Genomic DNA, 7,194 nt, shown 5'->3' with positions numbered 1-7,194 from the left:
ATATCTCTCCACACTCCCCTTCAACTAATCTTTTCTCAACATATCAACACTATTTATCTATCTCCTGTTGTCAAGATTCTTTGCTGACTCTCCTTATTGCCCCCTTTGTGCATCTATGTTCTTAATTACCTCTGGGAGAATGTGTAAACTAATGCAGCATTCTTCCAAGGGATTCTTTGAAGATATTTTGGAATCGTCATCCCTTTTGCCAGGGCCCCTTCCCAGCTTTACCTTTGCTACCCTCCATGGGTGCCCTGTTTTACCTGTGCTACCCTCCATGGGTGCCTTCCCAGGTTTACTCCGTTATTGTAAATGCAGGCAAACCCAGTGGGAAGAAATGATGATGTCTGACTCCAGTTCAGAAGGCTGAATGATTTATTTATTATAACTATACTATAATATATTAATATACTATTTAAAGGAGATACTAAAATTACAAACCTACTTTTTCTAACTACCATATCTAACTCGTGACCCTCCTCTTGAGAGTCCAGACACAGGTGTCTCACTCTGGTTTGTTGGAGTTGGGTGGTGGGAGGAGGAATGTTTTGAAAGGTTTTCATTTTGTATTTTGTGTGTGTTTTTCTTTCTTTTCTCTTTTATAGTAGTATAGTAGTAGTAGCTTAATAAAGTTTTTTTTCTTTGTTATTAAGCTTGGGCCTGCTCTGTTCTAGATTGCATTTCACAGCATTCAGTTGAGAGGTTGCATTTTCATGGGGGCACTGGCATTGTGCCAGTGTCAAACCATGACAGGGATAAAGATGCCCAAGTGCATCTAGGGTTGGCCAATAACATTTTTAGATTTATAATACCTGTGGGTGGATATTAACAAGTGACTTGAGAACAAAGGTACCTTATTTTTGTGTTGTCCTGTTGTGAGTGGGAGTGAGTAAGACATATTAAAGAAATAAAAGCAAGTGAGTTTGAATGAATAAAAGTATATGTGATATGGATTGTTGATTTAAAGTGTAACTTTTCTGGAAGAAAGTGGATTGTATTTATTTGTGCTGTGAAGAGTGGGAGGTGTTCAAGTTATCAGGGTAATGGATTGGATGTCAGGGGAATGGATTTCTCACAGGGAAATGAGACGGGGAGCCAGAGAAAGGGACTGGGACCCCCTGAAAATGTTGCCTCTCCCTGTCTCCAGTTTCTCTGCTCATGCCAGGAGCTCCATCTCCCTACCCATATCAGCTTCCCTGCCTGTGTCAGGAGTTTCAGCCCTTCCCGCCCATACTGACCGTGATCACTCCTGTCCCTGCCATGACTCTGGAGCCGCCTGCTCCTATCTCTATTTCTATTTCTTTGTTGTTTCTGGCTTTCCTGCTGACTTCTGCTCCTAACTCTGTCCCTTTATTGGTTCCAGCCTCACTGCCGACCCCTGTCGCTATAGACCCACAGACAGCGCAAAGCACCAGGACTCAGTCAGAAGGCTGTATAGACCTCTTTATTTAAGCAACATGTTGCTTTTATGTTCTTACAAAATGCTTACATTTACTTAATGAAAACATACACTACCCATTAGTTATAAAGAAGAAACAAAACTTTTTGTGGGTAAAAGGAGCCACGTCACTGTGTGAGCCAACCAAAGTCCAGATCTTTTTACTTTCTCTCTTCATCTTGTCACGGTGATAACCTTGGCGACTTCCTCGAGAGAGATATGAGGCTTTCCTTATCTTCAGGAAGCCTCCTGGCTGGCTCACAAGAACAGCACAGAAATGTCTTTCCTATAGACCCCCAATCTTGTCTCTGTTCCCTCGGTGATTCCAGCTCCCACTGTATCTATGAGAGGGGGTTTAGGAGGGGGACAGAGCACCAGTGTGGTCGGGGTGCCAGGGAGGGACTAGGAATGCCTGTTTCTGCTGCAGTGGGGGAGGGCACCTGCACTTAGAGGGAGACTTGGAGGTACTTCAGGGGAAGTGCCCAGTGAAGGAGTGGAAAGATCATGGGGAATGAATGCCGTCTGGAGACTTTGATAACTTGGGAAGCAAGCCCGCAAGAGGAAGTATTGGAATTTGTGGTTGATTCTGGGGCGGAGAGAACTTGTGTGGTGGAGATTCCAGGGAGATGTGATATGGGTGGTGACACGGTGGAAGTGGCAGGGGCAGAAGGAGAAAGGTTTAAAATCCTTGTCATTGAAGATGGAGTAATTAGGAGAGAGACTGGCATGGGAATAGGAGATGTCTTGTTGGTTCCTGGGGCAGGCATCATTTTGTTGGGGAGAGACTTGCAGATGCAACTGGAAGTGGGGGTTGTACCAGAAGAGGAGAGAGCTGTGGACTTACTTTTAGAGATAAACTAGTTGGGTGTACACCTCGTGCAGTCCAAAGTGTGCTAAACCAGAGGAAAAAAGAGGAAAAAAATAGGGAAAAAATGATAAAAGAAGAAAATGAGAGGTTGAAAAAGAGGAAGGGTTGTTAATGGACTTCAGGATGTTGGAATGTGGAATAATGATATCTTGGTACTGGAAGAGGACAGGAGTTTGAATACAATTTCTGTATTAAGGGTAGGGAAATGCCTTAACACATGGTTGTTTGGAGGTTGTTCAATGCCAAGCTGGGGTTTGGGAAGGTTTAGCAGAACAAGCCTTTCTTGAAGGGATATGAAAATATGTTGATGGTTTCTCTAGATGCTTACTGTGAGAAATGTGTTTGTTCGCAAACCAGGATGTGAGTACAAGGGATTGTGAAACCACTTACACAAGCACAAAGGGTTTACATTAACTCAGCTATCAGTCTCAGCAGTTTTCCCAGTCTCAGCAGTTTTTCCCAGGAAGTCGTACAGAGACACCTTAGAAGGACACAAGAGTGCTGTGGGTCAAAAGGACAAGAGGAAGACTTTGGGCCTTCATCCCACGACCACCGGGAGGCAGAAGAAAGACCCCCTATCAACACGACACACATGCGCAGAGAAGGACTTTAGGGACACGTACCCAGAGGAGAAACTGTATAAAAGATGGGAAACAGAGACCTTGGGCGCGGCAGTTGGTGGAGCGGAGACTCCCCTGTCGCCTGGCGCTGTGCTTCACTTATTATCCACTTGCTATACCTAATTAATAAATTACCAATTGGATAAAGACACAGTAAATTGTCGTGTCTCAATTTATAACAAATTTTGGTGCTGTGCCTCGGATAGAGAAGAGGATCAGTTGTTGTGGGAACACCCGGGGGGCGCCCCCGCCTACTAGGCAGCCCACTTGTTCTCGACTCCCGGATCCCTCTCTACCGACTAACCTAAATTGGATAATAAGCAAAGGGACAATCGGTTGATTGCCCCTCAGAATACTGAGGAGGGCGGGGACCCCTGTAAATTTCGTGCACGAACACCCGAGCAAGACGCAGGACGTGTAAGTATAAATTGGGTGATCGCTCGGTTTGGGGTGGTTATCCTGGAGTGCTGTGTGTGAGAGGTCTCATGGAGACCAGGCAAGTGTGGACCCTTAGTAGTGCGGTTTCCATCTCCCGCGAGGGACTGGACCACGAACCAGGGGAGCGTGTGAGTGAGAGTCTGAGTGCACTCCGGAAGATGGGACAGAGAAAGAGCAAGCACTCTGATCCCATGGGTTGGGGGGCCCAGGCTAAACTTCCCCCGATCTCTGAGGATAGTCCCTTGGGGTTGATGATTAGTAATTGGTATGCTTTCCCATCCAGGAAAGGGAAAAGTAAAACTAAGATGATTCATTACTGCATGGAAGTGTGGGGAGGCAAACAAATTAGAGGAGATCACTTATATTGGCCAGTGTTTGGGTCATCTGAAGATTGGATCTGTCAAGCCTTAAATATATATGTTAATTCAAAGGAACCCTTTAACCTGGAGGAGAGTGAATATGCCTCCTTATGGATAATAAGTGAAACAAGGACTAAAGTGTTTGCACTTTCAGCTAGAGAAAAGAGGCGGCTAGGGTGGGAGGAGGAGAATTTGCCCCTGTATGTTCCCCCTCCTTATGTTCCCCCGCCGCAAGCTCCTGTGGGTCAGAACATACACCCGCAAATACCCGCTGACCCTACAGAACATGTGAATTTCTCGGCCCCCTCAGATTCGGAAGACGATGAGGCTCAAATCCCAAACCGCAAAGTAACAAGAAGCCAGACGAAAAGGGAGCGGAAATTAAAAATGTTCCCCTTAAGGGAACAAGGCATTGGGTTGATTCCGAATCCCCAGGCTGGACAAGGGGGACAACCCGCTCAGATAGCGGGAGTGGCTTACATCATGGTCCCGCTAGATTCGGGTCGGGTCAGAGACTTTAAGAAGGAAATGGGACATTTGCTGGAAGATCCGCTTGGGGTCACTGAAAGGTTAGACCAGTTCTTGCGCCCGAGCGTATACACTTGGGAGGAATTGCAATCTATATTGAGGATTTTGTTTACTGCAGAGGAAAGGCAGATGATTAGAGAAACGGGGATGAGGATATGGGATGATGAACATCAAGCGGGGCCGTTAGCAGATACGAAATGGCCTTTGCATAATCCTCAATGGAACAATCAAGACCCCCAACACTGCACGCATATGAATAACTTGAGAAATATTATTCAGGGAATAAGACAGTCAGTCCCGCGGGGGCAAAATGCGAAGAAGGCTTTTGGATTGCAACAAAGGAAGGACGAGGATCCTACTGAGTGGTTGGAAAGGCTGAGGAAGGCTTTCCGGTTGTATTCGGGAATAGACCCCGAGACCCCGGAAGGAGAGGCCTTGTTGAAACTGCAGTTTGTGGTAAATTCATGGGTAGATATTAGAAAGAAGTTGGAAAAGACGGAGGGTTGGCAGACACGGGGGTTGGATGAACTTTTAAGAGAGGCACAGAAGGTTTATGTACGAAGAGACGATGAGAGCTTTAAAAGGCAGGCAAGGATCATGGCTGCTGTAGTATGTGAGGGGCCCAATGTTCGGGGTGAGAGAAAAGAAAGGAGAGAGGATCAGAGACCAAGTTTCGCGCCGAAAGGAGGTAGAGAAAAAGACCAGGAAGTTGTTTGTTTCTATTGTGGAAAGAAAGGGCATATGAAAAGAGAATGCAGACAACGGATGAAGGATGAGAAAACTTTTAAGGAGGATTAGAGGTGTCAGGGGCTCTACTTGTTGGGGAAGAAACATCAGAAAGAGCCCTTGATAAAACTTAAGGTGGGACCCCAACAACAAGAAGTAGAATTTTTAGTGGACACTGGAGCTGAACAATCCACGGTTCGGGTATTACCGTTAGGGTGTACCCAGTCATCAAAAACTGTACATGTTATAGGGGCAAAAGGGGAGCCTTTTGAGGTACCTGTTATAAAAGATGTAATGATAGAATCAAACTCTAAATTTGCTGTAGGATCATTGTTGTTGGTACCTGAGACGGAATATAACTTATTGGGGAGAGATTTAATAATTGAATTGGGAATTAATATAGAGGTTGTCAATGAAAAATTGCAAATAAAACTTTGCCCCTTAAGGGTAGAAGATGAAGAGAAAATTAATCTCAAAGTCTGGTATACTCCAGACAAGATTGGGAAACTGCAAATTAAACCCTTTTCTGTAAATATTAGTGACCCTGGGAACCCTGTGAGAATAAAGCAATACCCTATACCTAAAAAAGGGAAATTGGGACTTAAGCCTGAAGTAGATAGGTTACTAGAAAAAGGGCTTTTAGAGCCCTGTATGTCCCCTTGGAATACCCCTATACTGCCTGTAAAGAAATCGGATGGGTCCTACCGATTGGTACATGATTTGAGAGAAATAAACAAAAGAACCTTGGCTAGATTTCCTGTGGTGGAAAACCTGTACACTTTGTTGAGCCGCCTAGGACCCGAGAATCGGTGGTATAGCTTAATTGACTTAAAAGATGCCTTTTGGACCTGTCCCCTGGACGAGAAAAGTAGAGACTATTTTGCTTTTGAATGGGAGGATCCTGAGACATTCCGGAGACAACAATTAAGGTGGACCGTGCTGCCTCAGGGGTTTACAGAGTCCCCAAATTTGTTTGGTCAGGCCTTAGAGCAAATTCTTCAGGAATATATAGTGGGAAAAGAGGTTACACTGATCCAATATGTAGATGATTTACTAATTGCGGGGAAAACAGAGGAGACAGTAAGGCAAGAAAGTATAAAGTTGCTGAACTTTTTGAGTCTGAAAGGATTAAAAGTCTCTAAATTCAAGTTACAATTTGTGGAAAGAGAAGTAAAATACTTGGGGCACTACTTGAGTGGTGGAGTGAAGAAAATAGACCCTGAGAGGGTGAAAGGAATTATTTCACTCCCACCCCCTAAAAATAAAAGGCAGGTATGACAGCTACTGGGCTTGGTTGGATACTGTAGACAGTGGATAGAAAATTATAGTAGTAAAGTTAAATTTCTGTATGAAAAATTGACCCAGGATAGCCTTATGAAATGGAGTCCTAAAGATGATCAATATCTTCAAAGGCTCAGAGAAGATTTAACAAATGCACCTGTTCTTAGTCTGCCTGACTTAAGGAGACCCTTTTTTTTGTTTTTGAACACAGATGAAGGAACAGCTTATGGGGTTTTAACACAGGAATTGGCAGATAAGAAAAAACCTGTGGCGTACCTATCCAAATTATTAGACCCAGTGAGCAGAGGGTGGCCTACATGCCTACAGGTAATAGTTGCGGCCACTCTTTTTGTGGAGGAGGCTCACAAGATAACTTTCAATGGGAAGTTAAGAGTGTTATCTCCCCATAACATCCGGGGAATATTACAGCAAAAAGCAGAAAAATGGATCACAGACTCCAGACTTTTAAAATATGAGGGAATTCTGGTTGACTCTCCAAACCTATCACTCGAAGTAGTGACCACTCAAAACCCAGCTCAATTTCTGTATGGGGAACCAAGCAATGAAGAATTGAAGCACGATTGTTTTACAACCATAGAGAGTCAAACAAAAATAAGGCCAGACTTAGAGGAAGAGGAATTAGGAGAGGGAGAACGGTTATTTGTGGACGGTTCTTCTCGAGTAATTGAGGGAAAGCGGAAATCGGGGTATGCTATTATTGATGGCCAGAGATTTGAAACATTGGAATCGGGTCCCCTTAGCCCCAGTTGGTCAGCCCAGGCTTGTGAACTATATGCTGTGTTGAAAGCATTACAGAAGCTAAAAGGAAAAAGTGGAACCATTTACACTGATTCAAAGTATGCATATGGGGTGGTACATACCTTTGGGAAAATTTGGGAACAGAGGGGCCTTATCAACTCTCAGGGAAAAGGACTG

Source organism: Lonchura striata, chromosome W (genome assembly GCF_050655825.1).
Source record: "Lonchura striata isolate lonStrDom1 chromosome W, ASM5065582v1, whole genome shotgun sequence".
NCBI classification, from domain to species: Eukaryota; Metazoa; Chordata; class Aves; order Passeriformes; family Estrildidae; genus Lonchura; species Lonchura striata.
Note: the sequence above shows the minus strand (reverse complement) of the source record.